This window comes from Syzygium oleosum, unplaced genomic scaffold, assembly GCF_021117445.2.
Source record: "Syzygium oleosum isolate NSW1041296 unplaced genomic scaffold, Sole_v2.1 Sole_v2.19, whole genome shotgun sequence".
Classification (NCBI taxonomy): Eukaryota; Viridiplantae; Streptophyta; class Magnoliopsida; order Myrtales; family Myrtaceae; genus Syzygium; species Syzygium oleosum.
Window position 1 is genome coordinate 2,977,201 of NW_026607503.1, and position 15,313 is coordinate 2,992,513.

General features: G+C 39.8%; 1 pseudogene; it reads right to left on the reverse strand.

The window, feature by feature from the left end:
* Positions 1–3,998: 3,998 nt before the first annotated feature.
* On the reverse strand, positions 3,999–11,346 carry LOC115670551 (uncharacterized; annotated as a pseudogene).
* Between the last annotated feature and the right edge of the window lie 3,967 nt (positions 11,347–15,313).

Genomic DNA, 15,313 nt, shown 5'->3' on the forward strand with positions numbered 1-15,313 from the left:
GGAGTTCCACTATAATTTTCTGGCAATTGTCCATTTTTGTTGCCAATGCTCTAGGCAGTAGGACTTTGTGGAATTTCGCAGTCATTAGTAAATTGCATGGAAGACCTGTCTGGAAAGATCTGGGGTCCTCTGCTGCATTGCTTCCATCAAAATTCTTTCAAGCTTCAAACCTTAACTATGTTTTTGTGTAGACAGATGGATGGATACACCCGAAACGCAAATATGGATGCACCCTAAGTGCCCACTGTAGATCGGTTTGAGCGCTTGGGGATCTAATCTGCTGTCTCGTTCTGAACTCATCGGCTTTACCGTTTGCCGTCAGGCCGTGTCTGTCTCCTACTCACGGTCTCGATTCTTGTAAGAACACCTAATAACAGTAATGTGTGGGTTAGCAGATGTGAATCCTGATGCATGTCTATAGGCTTGGCAAGGGGATCTGGTGGACAAAGTATTGATTTTCATGCAGTTTGAGTGGAGAATTCCATTGCACTCCCCCAATGTCTCTGTTAACTCCAAAGGAGCACGATTATAATAAAAAGCAGAAAACTGGACGACCCTTGGGTCTTGACTGAGCGCGATATGGCCGAGCGGATCATTTAATGCTTCTATAGTAGAGAGTTACCGTTCCCTCCGATGAGTTTGAAATTTGACTCTTGCAATTGACAAATTGCGAAATTTGGGTGCTATATTCGTCACGGGGGGCGATGTAGTCGATGTGAGCTCGGCATACATGACTAGCCGGAGAGGGGAAGAGAGGCGATCGCGGTGGTTGCTTGAGGAGACACTTCCCAGCTTGGGCCTGGTGATGATGATGGTGGTCGGAGGGGGAGGCAAGGCAGAGCTAAATCGTAATGGGCTAGGCGTGTGCAAGAGGAGATTAAGGTTTCTATTTTTCAAAAAATGATCTCTTGTATCACTTACAAAAATAAACAAACGATAAATTTTTTTATTGTCCACGAAAATCTTTAGACTCATTCTCGATAATGAAAATATTTTCATTAACTAATTATCTCAAACGATATAAACAATCAATTTTAGTTAATTTTAGGAAAATATTTTTCAATTCATTCATTTTTCGCAAAATAAACGGAGCTTAAGATTATTTACTATGTAGATGAACAATCAAAATTTTTATGAGAGTCACTTTGTGGGAGTTGATAAAAGAGGAAGTGAGTAGTCTTTCCTATACAATCAAGCAAATTCGAGTTCATAGCCACAACAGCTAGGGCTGTGCAATAGGTCAAATTCTACTCTGGAATCAAACCAAATTGGTCATAGAAACAGGTTTGATTCCCAGTTTCAGAGAAAATAGGTCCACACCAGTACTGTGTAGGGAGGCTCTAGGTTTTGGGTGCTAAACCCACCCGCTCGAGAAATGACAGTTGGAAAAAAATAATTTATCTTTCATAAATGAACTTTACTTCCTTGTTTCTTTATATTTCTGCTTGTTTTGTATTAATATTTAACATTGAGCCGTTTTGTTCCTCGTACTGTTTTGCTGAAACTGTTATTAGTTCCTCATAGATTTTTGCTAAAAAATAAGAAACCGGTTCCTGGGTAGACCCTAAAACCAAATCGGAAAAAAAAATAGGTTCCAAAGTCCAAAAAATTGGGAATTGGTTCTAACATGGTAGGTTCCAAATTTCAAGTCTGGAACCTATCCACTCTGGAATCAATTACCCCCAAGAACAATGTTGAGATTAAAGTTTCTCATTTGTGCCAAAATGAGTTGGCTCAGTTGGAAAGGATTGGATGCTTCACATCATGTCCGCAATCCCTTTTGATAGGCGATCTGTAATATGACATTTTAGGTTTGTGTATTCTGGCGCTGGCATGGGGTAACCTCCCCACCTTCTAAACTTTTCCATACCAGAAATAAAAAAAGTTTCTCATTTGTGAGTAACTTGTACAGTGGATGAAGATAGAGAAGCTGAAAGAAAACTACTAAAGAATCATCCATTCAAGTGAAAAAGATTGTAATGGCCTTAGAACTATGGTGTCCACATTACCACAAGGTTTTTCACCAAAAAGAGCAAAGTAACAACTATTTGTGGACTAGTTTGATGAGAAAATATCAAGATAATCCCGAGTTTGAGGAAATTTGAAATGAAGAATATTTGTTAAGTCGGTTCTCGGAAAATCTCGAACAAATCATCTGTACTTACTTAAAAAAGGGAGCGCGCAAATATTATTTTGTCCATAACTCTTTGCATATTAACAAGGGTGACGGCAACGAGAGATTCCTTCGATACACACCCATGAGCCGAAGGAAAGGGTTTTTGCTTGCGTGAGATTCTGTTTCATATTTGAAAGTTGCCACATTCATCTCTCTCTCTCTCTCTCTCTCTCTCTCTCTCTCGCGCGCAGGGCCATCTTCACAACCAAGGAGAGAGAGAAATGGGAGACTTTGATGGTTCATTGCGTCGTGGAGTGTAGGTGAGGATACAGTTGGGTCAGGGATCAGCTGCCCAGGTGACCAGAAACATGCTCAAGGAGAAGGGTCTTGGTGCATTCTATAAGGTAATGCTTTTCCTTACTGTTTGAAGCTTCAACGTGACATTTTTTAAATGACAGGTCTTCTGAGGAACCTATGCTTTCGCGATCGATCTTCATGGAATCTTCACGTGGTGTTCTTTCTTCCAGGAAACGAAAACATCAGGCTAGAATAATAAGTGGAGTTGTCAAAGAAATACTGATCCGTTGGTTAGCTTCGAGGAATGACCAGTTAAGATGACCAGTGAGTATTGTTGGTTGTTGCCATCGAGAGTCGGCCATGTTGAGCAGGAGCACAATGCGGCTTCACTTTTGAAACTTCACATGCTGCAACAGGTCCCAAAAGAGAATAATTGCTTTGACAGAAAACATCAATTGTGTGGAGGTTGCATAGACCAAATGTTCGAATAATCAAGTCTGATTTGTCGCTGGCTAGCAAGAAAGTACAACCAGTTTTCACTATAATGCTCATCGAAGTAGCATTCTAGGATGAACGGAATATCAAATCACTGACGGGGGACAAGAGAAGGAAAACCAACATGCCCCCTTTTTATTGTAGAATTGAGGATTGCAATAGATTTGGAACTTTTGGAGAAAAGATTAAAGTTAAAATTAAAATAAATTGGACGCAATTATTATATCGTTAATTTTCTTGCATTTTACCGAGGTGAATATTACCCGCGCTAAAAGGATGTTTATTAGGTTAATTACCGGTGTAAAAATCGATTTACACATTTACCGTTGGATGATTGATATGTGCAGGAATTCGGCTGTTTTATTATTCTTGGTTGTATTATTATTTTCAAGTACGTGTGTCAAATATCCAATGGTACGTGTGTAAAATCTTTGCTACGCTGACACCGGCAGTGGACCTAACAATTATCTACACTGAAAACATGATTTGACCCGCATATGGAACTTACTAATAAGGCTTATTTTCTTCCCGTTAACTGTAAGTCTGCCGTAAATCTTTTACGTAGTTGTAAATATTATCATTCAATAGATATTTCCTTCTCTTTATTTTTTAATCACATCTCATATAATTAACGTTACTAATGATCGTAAACTTCAAACACTAATGATAAGTAATTAAAACTATATTTGTGAATGTGACTACGCAGATTGAAATTCACTAGAAAAGGAAGAATATCTTCTTAATTAGGACCTCAAAATGGTTCTATTCTGTCCATGGTACCGGAGGTTATGGTCCTTTTTGCTTTTTTTCGGGCTTCTTCTCATTCTTAGTTGGCACCTACAGTAGAGATCGGAGGCATTTGGCCCCCAAAAGGGATTTGAGTTTTAGATCCTCGGGAAATACTGGAAAGCGTCTATACCTAATGACTTAAGCTGCTGTTCCCATTTCCTCGCGGACCCATCATGCAAAAGGTATGCCGTTAGAGTGAGTACACTTTACTACGACAGTGAAGGAAAAGGAGTAGGAGTAGGAGCTAACTGCGCAAAGCACTGAGTGTTAAATACTAGTAATAATAAACAGTAAAGATAACTTCATGAAATGCAGTAGCGCACACCTGTTCTCTATTTGGATCTCATAAAGATCATGTTTCATGCTATTCAGGCAAATGTTTCAAGCACAAGTTGTCATCCAGAAAAGCAGCATTCCTAAACTTGAATAACACTGGATACCTTCAAGACGACACAATAATTCAACAAACAATTAAATCCACAAGACTGCGTCATCAACTCTGAACCGTTGCTGTGTCAATAGAGAAGTTAATTCTCAGAACATCTTCATCGGCCTTCTAAATCTCAGTATCTCAAAAAGAGCTTGCTTTCATCTTATTTGAAGACAGCCAAGAACGTAACCTCCAATATCTTACAATCATTCCTTTGCCCTGTAAACGGAACACGCGTCAACATTTCTAGCGACTATGAGGTTGTATATATTTGAACCAGGAGGTAGCTTCTAATACAAGCAAAACATAAGTGGTGAAAGTTGATTTCAAGTTTCAGATTACAACAACGTATATCTAGACTTACCTGCTCATATAAGAGTCGTCCTCTGTATTGACAAGTATAGCTTCACCAATTTCAATGAAAGCTGGTACCTGTAAATGTGCACGAAATTGTACCAGTACACAGCACTCAGTCTCTGCATTCTTAAAGTACCTCAGCAGCGTTCGTAAACAAATTCCCAGGAAGATAATGGACAACAGCTTGAACAGATGATGGCTAACTCAAGAATTGATGCTGGAAAGCTCAGAAGAACTCAGTTTCACGAAATATGAAGGCTTTGGTAATATTCAGGGAGCCTACAGAACCGACTATGTTCGGTTTGATCAATGTGCATCACAGGATACTTCCAACCAATGACACCTTTTACCAGCAGCATGCCAGGCATTTCCCTGCTTTGGTTGCTCCCAGTTCCTTCGAATGCCAGAAAAATTTGTTTTGAAGTTTAGACATGCACTTCCTACTCTGATGAAAATATGAAGCCATCCCCAATGACTATATGCATCAACTTCCTTTTGTAGAATCTGTATTTTATTTTTGTGGCACTGCTGTGTAATAGTTCGGTTTAGGTAATTGCTTATCTAGAGTTTGTCAAAGTTTCCAGGTGCATGTGCATTGAGCACTATTTTCTACTGACACAAACTTGTTGCAATGCAAGCAATTATTAGCACATCGGATAGAATATTTAGCAATTTAAAACCATCAAAATAGAATACTTAACATCATGAACGAATTACAGGAAATTAGAAATAAAACCATCTTCTGTAGCTCATTTGCTGAAAAGAATACAAGATGAAGGTCATCCCTACTCACTTTCACCGTCAGACCATTGTCCAGTAAAGCCCCTTTCTCCCTGCATACGAAAGCATTTTTATTCTCAGCCAGATCCATCATCAACAGGGAAAAAAAATCAACAATGGAAAGAATATATACCGCCAAAAAGCCTTGAGAGAATAGATCAGCATAAACCGTACAAAATCCAAGTCACTGACCACCTAACGAGTGTTGAAATTATAAAAACTTGAAGCATGCTGGTCACATTGGTACTTGCCAAAATTGTTTTATAGTTCTCGTGATAGAAAGATTGACAATTCAGCACTACCACGTGTCATAAGCAAAGCTAGCAAGAGTCACCATTACGAAATAAAGAAATAAATAGTCAACAGCATGACTGTAATTTTATAGGATGTTCCTGAAGAGAAGATTGTAACTTGCAGTGAGATGCATGGCACAAGCCGCACAACCCAATGAAAACAACACTGGTCTAAAATTTGACAACTGCATAATTAAAAAGGAGAACCTTGGAAGACATTGTTGTTGAAAAGTAAGATTTGTTAATTTTCCTCAGATTTCATATCTAGATGTAACAATTAAACATAATCATTCTATTTCCCTCAGTACTTGACACACTCATGGCACTGTTCTTTTCCACTGGTCGTCTTTCTTAAATAGAAGCTAGTCAGGGTTTTTTCTTTTTTGTAATTAACATAAAAAGATAACAATCTCAAAGCTGCTAGCAGCATATACATGCATATAGTAGTGTTGTTCCAGGATATGCATGAGAAAAATCTTGTCCAAGACTGAAACAAGTTACATTGTTCATATAGCATATACAAGACAACAAGGAATAGAAAGGACAGGAAAGCGATATCAAAACGAACATACGCAGGTGTAGCTGAAAGCCCTTTCAATGGAGGTGGAGTATTCACAACAGTGCATATCACACGCTTGGGAACTGATCCTGACTACGGTGTATCGTCAAAAAATCGCAACATGACCTTCATTTCCTCTGTCAGTGAAACATATCATGCCAACTTTAATTATAATTTAAGTAGCATGGAATAAAAAGAAGTGATTAGAAACTGCACTTTCCTCTTCTTGTTTGAGTGTATTTAAAATAGAGAAGAGTGGATGGAAATAAAGAAAGAAATTGGACTAAAAGAGGCTCTACCAATTCACATGTGTAGACAACATAAAAGGTAGTTGGCGGAATTTTCCTCTCATTTCCTCCCATTTTTGGGAGGCCGAGGGCCCAAGGGGAATTGGTTACCTCCCATTTTTCCTCTTTCCCACCAACTTTATTGAGAAAGCAAGGGAATAAATTCCCTATGTTATCATTTTCCTTTATTTCCTTCCAATATTCTCAAAGCAAACGCAGAAGGTAATATTCTACGTACCTTTCAGGTAAAAACCACCTTTTCCAAACAAATCCCTTTTCACATCCACTTGCTCAAATGTCTAAGTGCTGATAATAAATGAAATTACATGTGGCATATACAAGGTGAAAACCTAGCCTTTTACTAGAAAGAAAGGAGGGGGGTGGTGCAGCTTACTCTATCAAGGCGACTTCGTCCCCCATCGTGCACATGCATGTGTAGGACTTCTCCTCGACAAATACCTCTGGATCGGACGAAAGATAGAGAGAAAATTACTTCATTTTATTATATGCGCATTGAACAATAAGAGTTCATTCTTCTCTTTTTGTATATTGGAGTTCTTTGAGAAGGTAAGAATAAAACAGCTTGCAATCAGCCCAATTAGGACTAATCTTGGTGATCTTGTCTACTCTTTAATGGCAAAGCACTCTAAAGATTCAGTCACATGATTAACTATGGAAAAGAATTCTCATATAGGTCAACCTGTTCAACAATGAAACAACTCCAGGTTTCCAAATGCATCTTCAAATGTAAGGTCAGAGTTAAGGCTGACAAACGACTTAGGTGATTAATAATTGATCATTTTCTCTATTTGGAGTGATCTAACAAGGCAAGCCTCAAATGATTTACGATCGGCCCAACTAGGACATATGTGATGGCAACATACTCTAATAGAGTTAGTTTCATGATTTAACTATTGAAAAGAATCCTCCTATAGCTCAATCTGTTCAACAATGGAAAAACTCCAGGGGATGAAATCCATCTTCAAATGCAAGATCAGAGTTAGGGCTGATGAATCAGTTAGGTGATTAAGCAGATTTAAAGCCTGCTTGGGTTTACTGTAACATTTAGTAGTGGAGTCATTGTGCTTTACAGAGTTGTATACTCATAAGGTAGCTATAGTGTAAAGGGCATTTTCTTAGAAAAATCCTAAAAATGCTGCACTGAAGGTGCTTAATAAAGTGTTTGACAAGTAATGCTGTGAGGTGCTTATCTATTAGGAGTTCAATAGAACACACAATATAACTTTGCAAGACTAAATTTGTTTCTCCAATACTAAAAACGAATTTTTTATTAAAGGCTTTTAAGATTTAAAACCACTGAGGTCTGAAGAAACTTTCATATCTGAAGAAGAGAAGTAAGCTGCAAAAGCACCCACAGGTCGCTTCTTAATCACAACTTCTAAAGTAGAACACCCTTATAAAAGCACTACCAAATTCACTCAAGACTCCACAAACCACAAACCTGAAGCTAAATAAACAAATCGATGTGACTAAACTAAATTACAATATTAATTTAAGCTTTCTAAACTAATAAACAGGAGAAAAAATTACAAAGGCTCTCTGCGATTGACTAAATTAAAATTCAGAAAAGGTAGAAAGAAGTGCCTGCTCTAATTTTAATATGGCGGTGGTCGACTGGATCTGACTATGTCAGAGGAGGACATAGTTCCACATCAAAACCCAAACATTTGTATGTTATAGACTTCTCTAATCTCTCTAAGTTAGGCTAATATTTGCATAAAAGGAAGGGGAAGATGGATGCTTACTTTCAATAGATTCATCTGTATTAAACCGTGCAGTCAGTTTATTTCCCCTCTTAATATTACGGAGCTCCACCTATGACAAGAATCGATTTAGTGCAAACTCAAAAGCAACAAAGAAGGAAATAACAATAACTGACCAATAGAGAATGAACATAAAGACATTATACTGCGACCAGGCATTCATAATCTTCATAAGAGCAACAGAAAAGAGTACATAACTTTCATTCAAGCAGTTAAAAATATTGCAACATTGGTTGATCAGTATAATACCTACCATAAAGAGTTTAAGATTGGAAAGTAGAAAGCCTTGGGCACCAGACCAAAAGGGAAATAAGGTTTTAAAATAAAATCAATGAAAAAAGATAGAGTCTCCTTTAAAGCAATCCATGAACATACACCCACCTAAAAGTTCTCCAAGTTGAAGCTAGCTATAATAATCCTTGTCTAATTTTCCCTTTGGGTAATCAACTTGCACCAAGTGACAGCAGCATTTTTGGCATAGACATACTGTCAAATAAAGTCAACTTTTTGTTGCAAAACAAAATAATCCAGTACAAGTCCCCTTCCAGGTGATGATCAGTGGCCATGTGACGATGAAGTTCTTCATTGCAACCTAGATCTGTCCTTGCTCAATGGTGAAAAGATGTAGACGCGCTAATTTCTCCTTCCCCACCAAAATCCACTCAAGATACACACGTGTTTGTTCAATCGCTTAAGCAACTTCAAATGAACTTCAGGATTTTAGGATTGCAAAATCACTAACCCAATTGTTCTTGCATCACTAGCAAGCATCAAATAACATCAATCTGACCTGTAAGGTTCTATGCCACTTGATCAAACGTTCCACGTACCCCATGTAATTAATGTCAAAACATTCTTGGACTAATTTGGGTTAAAATTCTGAGAACAAAATCTCAAACATTTCACTAACAGTAATTTTTGCCTCTTGTAGACCAACCTTAATAAGCAACTGAGAAAATCAAGTATTGCCCTTTATACTTTTAGGAGTGCCTCAGTCAACCTCTACAATTTAAAAGGTCACAGTCAACCTCCTGAAGTTGTATTTTTTCCTCAATTTGGCTCAGAGCCGTAGTTCCGATTCCACTCAAAGCCCGTGGCATAAAATGAGCAAATTCGACCCATGGGTAAGGCTAGAATACTCTGCATACTCCTTTTCTCTCGCTTATGCCATTCAAAAATCACATGCTATTTTTTAGATCACTCCAAATTAGACAAAGAGGAGACATGTACTTCACTTTGGAACTTCTGTCGTAGAGAAAAGATGTTGTAAACATAACATGCCTCAGGATGTCAGATTAGAAGCCAGGGTTAGAATTTTGGACCAAACTTAGACGAAATAAAATAATGAGTTGACTAAGACAAATTATATCATAAGGTATTGAGATAGCCATGGAAGATCAGAGGCCAAATGTAAATGGTGCGTTGTTTCATAAAGGTAATGATTTGTTAATATATTTTCCTAAAAACGATTTTCTATATCGTTTAGAAATATTAGTCAAAGGAAAAAAATTTCATTATAAACAACAAATTTATGCTTAAACATTTTTGTTGATGATGAAAATATTATTCCTTAATTTTTATAAGCAATACAAGTGATCGGTATTAGAAAAGTATTTTCCAAATTGTTGATTCTATGTGAAACAAACACACCCTAACTGTAAAACAATTGACGCCAGAAAAACACCACAATACTCCAAATCAAATTGTGAAAGCATGTTGCAGAAACATAGACATTTGTTATAAGACCTGTATCTTGGCAGATCCTCGGCCCTGTTGGTTATGATCAGCTTTCACAACCTAAACAAATGCATCCAACAATATTAGAGAAGTTATCATGTTTAGACATGTTTAACAGGCAATATAAAATGAATAGAATGAACCAACCTCGTAGAGACAATCTGAAATACACATCAATGTACAGAGATGAGTGAAGTCCATCAGCATGCATAATTTAAACAAAAAGTGAAGCTAGAAGAGTCTGTACAATCACGATGCAACCTTTTCTTTCAACAACATTGCCAGGTCTTACCTGCAATATTGAAGATGTGATTGGAAATGAATAAAGATACGACTGCACGAAAAATACCAAACTGAACAACATGATACGCTCACTCAATGCGCAAATCCTGATTTACTACTTAACAATCAAGTCCAAATATGAAACAGCTGATACTCATCAAAATGGCTACCCTGTATGCTGTTTGATGTTTGTTGGATATCCGTATCCAATTATTTGGAAGAATCTCTCAGTCACACCAAACTTATCCTGCCGCATCTCGAATCTAACTATCTCAAAATTCGCGACCTGAAATGTCAAGTTCATCAACTGGGGACTCACCCTGTTGCGCAAAACCTACGAACCCATTTAAATAGACCGTCGACTCACTAATCTTGTTAGTAAGCGTGTTCGGAGTACGAAATTCAACCAATGACCACAGTGCAGCCAGCACAGAGAAATCCTTGAGAATAAGAACAATTTACCCACAGAGGAATAATCCAATAATCACATAACAGCAAGGCCATATACGTAACTACCCAGGAACCCCTATTCGCATCTCCAATGAATGGAGCATAACATCAAACACATCACGCGCTCTCCAACCGCTTATCTCAACAACTCACGACCTCATACTTTAAAGAACGAAAAGTTGAAATCAAGACGCCCTGAGCATTACAAGACCTCAACTCAGCTGGGCTTTCAAGTAACAAAAAACCCATTGCGCCAAACTGTTCGCGCATCGAACGAACCGAAACTATCGCGAATTCCGACGCCAACCCAGCAAGATGGGGGGAACCACGCAAGCCGAGCGCGTTAAGCTATCTGCTGAAAAACGAGTTCTTGCTACCCTGCGGCAATGCGCGCGTGAAGAGGAACTTACGTCGGATCCGCGGACTTTGACGCCGCGTTGCTGGAGGACGGATCACGGGGAGTGAAAGAGAGGCCTGGCTGCGCCATCGCTCTCGGAAGATGGCGGAGACGGCGGGTGCAACAGCGAGGGTGCGGCGGTCGCCGCCGCCGCCGCCGCCGAGCGGGGAGCGGAGGAGGCAGCAGCGGCGAGCAGGGCTCGAGAGAGCCGCTTGCTCGCGAACGATGCGTTCATGGAGCCCGCAAAGCAGAGACACTACTCTCTCTCTCTCTCTCTCTCTCTCGATGCCGGGGGCTCTTGTGGGAGCCGTTATATTTTACCGAAATGTGTGTACGTATACATACTTACATACATACATGTATATGTATATATATGCGTGTGTATTGTGTTGATCCTACCATTAAAAACATTAATGAAATGCTGACGTGGCCGTTAAAGAACCATATCGATTTTTCACATGTCAGGCCGTAGTGCTTAAGTGGCTAAAAAATTGAACACAGATTATATTAACGTTAGCTACAAAGAAAGTGAAGAAAAAAAAAAGAGAAAGTTATTTCACCAACGTAGGATGGATGGCGGGGTTGCCTCGTGATAGCCATTGGCGAGGGTGGTCAATAGGTAGAACACCAAGGGAGAGAGAAGGGGGGAGGGGAGGATCGAGCATTCTCTAGTTGAGGCAACGGCTCTTGTCTCGTGTGCCTTAAATATCTCCCTCTCTACTCAGTGAGAGAGAGAGAGAGAGCATGTGGTCCACGCAAGGTTACGGCTCTCGCTGGCCTCGTCACTAGTTGGAGAGGGCCTATCGCTTTCGTGTTCGCTTGAATGTCTCCCTTGATCTCCCTCTCTGTTCTGCGCGAGCGTTTGGGATGGTTTATTAGACGAGGGACTGCTACTACCGTTGCCCGAGCCTAGTAAGGGTCCTTCCGTCCCCTCTAGTGGTTGGGCGTCGCCATTAGCTCACTATGTGCAAAGACCTCGTGATCTGGTTTTATCACTAGGCCAATCATCTCGGTGGTCATATGAAGCTCGATCTAGTAGTACCCAAGTTATAGCCCGGGAAAAACCAAACCCACGACTGTTTTGGAGCTTGGGGGTAGGTCTGCCTCGTGCCCAATGGGTTAAAGGCACAGGCCTAGTACTCTGTCGTGAGCTCATAGAAAGCGCCCTTAGGTCCAATAGAGCAAGATTCAAATTATCAGAACAAAAGGATAGATTTCAGTTTTCACCTCCTGCATCATTTGCACTAGCTCGTGCCCTCAGCGACGCATCTAATCTAATCTAATATATTATCTACTTTTGATACATATATTTATTTATTACGTTTTATGAATAAATAAAAAAAAATAGAGGAAAATCACTATGCAATAGATCATCAACGGCCCATTTGATATTTCTTAGCAAAAGGGACTTGCATTTTCTCAAAATGATTAAATCATCGACCTTAAAATTAACAAGGGAAAATGACACGAATGATCCTTGAACTTTAGCCAAATATGCAATGTGGTCCCTGAACTTTTAATTTATTTAATGTGGTCTCTGAATTTTAACCCAATGCTGCAATGTGGTCCATCAACTTTCAATTTATTCAATATGGTCCCTAAATTTTAAGTATATGTGAAAATATTCAATGTTGTCATTCCATTAATTCAAGTTCAAGGATTACATTGAACATTTTCATATAGCTTAGTAGCTAAATTGAACATATATCAAAACTTCATAGACTATATTGAATAAATTAAAAGTTTATGGAACACACTGCAGCATTGGGCTAAATTTCAGGAACCGTATTGAACAAAATTAAAAGTTTAGAGACTACACTGCATATTGAGTCAAAGTTCAATGACTATTTGCGTCATTATTCGAATTAACAACAGCAAAATCATTTTTTGCCACTTCAAAAAGGACAGAATTCGCAGTTTCATTAGTCGAAAAGTCAAACCTTTTCTTTTCTTTAAATTCCGCTTGCTTTGATTTTCTACAGCATTGCCGAGGTGCTTGCTGGAATCCACGGAAGATTTTGTGAGACCTAGGGTGCATTTGGCAACTTGCCAAATAGTAACTGATTCTGTTCTTTTATTCCCAGAATCAGTTTGGGAATAGAAATCCGTTTGTTAAATTTTTTGTGCTGGGGCACAATTTTGCAAAAAATTCTGCCCAGAATCAGCTTTGGAATAGAATCAAGAAGAAAAAAAAAGTAACTTCTTGATTTTGGAACAATTTTTCCGGAACTGATTCTTCTTGGTTTTCTTCCTTTTTTTGGTTTGTTGTTGTTCTTCGGCCCCGCCACCCGCCGACCACCGGCTGCCGGTGACCGGCCATGGCCAAGGAAGGGAGGGGAAGGAAAGGACAAAAAAAAGAAAAAAAAGAAATATGAAAAAATTCAAAATATTATTAAAATATTATTAATAAAAAGAAATTTTATGTAGTTACCAAACGCATTTTTGTTCTTTTTCTATTCTAAGAACAGAAATTTTGAGCAGTTACCAAATGTCTTCAAATACTTAGAAATTATTTCCGGGCACGGAATAAAAAAGAATCATTTCTGCCCAGAATCTGTTTCTGGACACAGAATGATTGCCATGCGCAGCCCTATTCAATTCACAAAATTTAACTCCTTCATCGATTTTTTATATTGTCTTCCGGGTATCAATATAAATTTCTTATTTTAAATCAGCATTGGGCGATTTTTTATTCTCCATTTGATGAATTAAGAAGTTAACTATATAAGGTAAGGCGGTCATTATTCCGATTGATGTTAACTTAACTATCTCTTTTACTATACCATATAGACAAATATTGCCTTGTAAAGACCTATAAAACAGGTGAGTTGGGTTGGGTTTGGGTCAGGTTGAAAATGGCCCAACCCATATTGACTCATAACCATGCAATCCAATTCTGGCGATCCATGCTCGACCCAACCCGTACCCGACCTGGCCGATATTGATAAAAAAACTTCAATATTAATCTAATTTAGAAAAATCGTTTCTTGTAAACTTTTAAAAATATATATGTTTTAATCAATTTTTATAATTTTAAAAAAAATTCTGATTTTTTTTATAATTTTTATTTTTTTCCTTTTCTTTTCTTTTTTTTCTTCTACTTCCGGTGACGATTGGCGACCAGCGGTAATTGGTGGCCGGTGGTGACCGGCAATAGATAGCGGCATCATACGACCAGCGATTGGGAGTTAAATATGGGTTATGAAAACAACCTATCATGATCAATTATGACAGACTTTGTTTTTTCATTAACCCATTTTTTGCCCACTTTTTGCTAAATGAGTTACCTGTTTTAGTAGGGGCCCATTAAAATACGAGTTGCAAAATGGGTAGGTGCTAGCTCTACTTGTACTCATCGATGTGTACCATGGTTTTATAGTTTTTCCTTTGGGGATAAGTGCACAACAAGTCCTAAAACTTGTCACAAAAGTGCATTTGAGTCCTAAAACTTGCAAAAAGTTCATTTGAGTTCTAAAACTTATCAAAATGGTTCATTTGAGTCCTAAAGTTAACATCGTTAGATTTACTAACGGAAAACGCTGATGTGGCGCTGACGTGTCATTTTTAATTATTTTTCTTGAGACACGTGGCGCCATGTTAGCAAAAATAAAAATAGAAAAAGCTGTAAAAAAACCAAAAAAAGGAAAAAAAAAAAAAAACAGAACCAGCGGTGGCCAAGCTCGACGGTGGCCGCCGCCACAGCCACCAGGAAGGACCGGTGGAGGTCGCCTGGGCCTTCCCGAAGCCCGACGACCCTCGCCGACCCCAGGTGAGTGCCCGGCGACCCTCGCTCAGATTTGGGGCCAGGGTCGCACCCTCCCCCAGATCGAGGGCCGCCGGCCCTCGCCGGGCACTCGCCCGGGGCCGGCGAGGGTCGCCTAGCTCCGGGAAGGCCCAAGCGACCTCCGCCGGCCCCGTGCAAGTCCCGGCGAGGGTGCGACCCTCGATCTGGGGGAGGGCGCGACCCTCGCCCCAGATCTGAGCAAGGGTCGCCAGCCCTCGCCGAGGACTTGCCTGGGGCGGCGAGGGTCGCCGGGCTTTGGGAAGGCCCGGGCAACCTCCGCCGGCCCCGTACGAGTCCCCGGCGAGGGCGCGACCCTCGATCTGGGGGAGGGTGCGACCCTCACCCCAGATCTGAGCGAGGGTCGCCGGGCCCGGAAGGCCCGGGCGACCTCCACGGTCCTTCCTGGTGGCCGTGGCGGCGCCGCGGCTTGGCCACCGCCGGTTCTTTTTTTTTTTTTTTCCTTTTTTTGGTTTTTT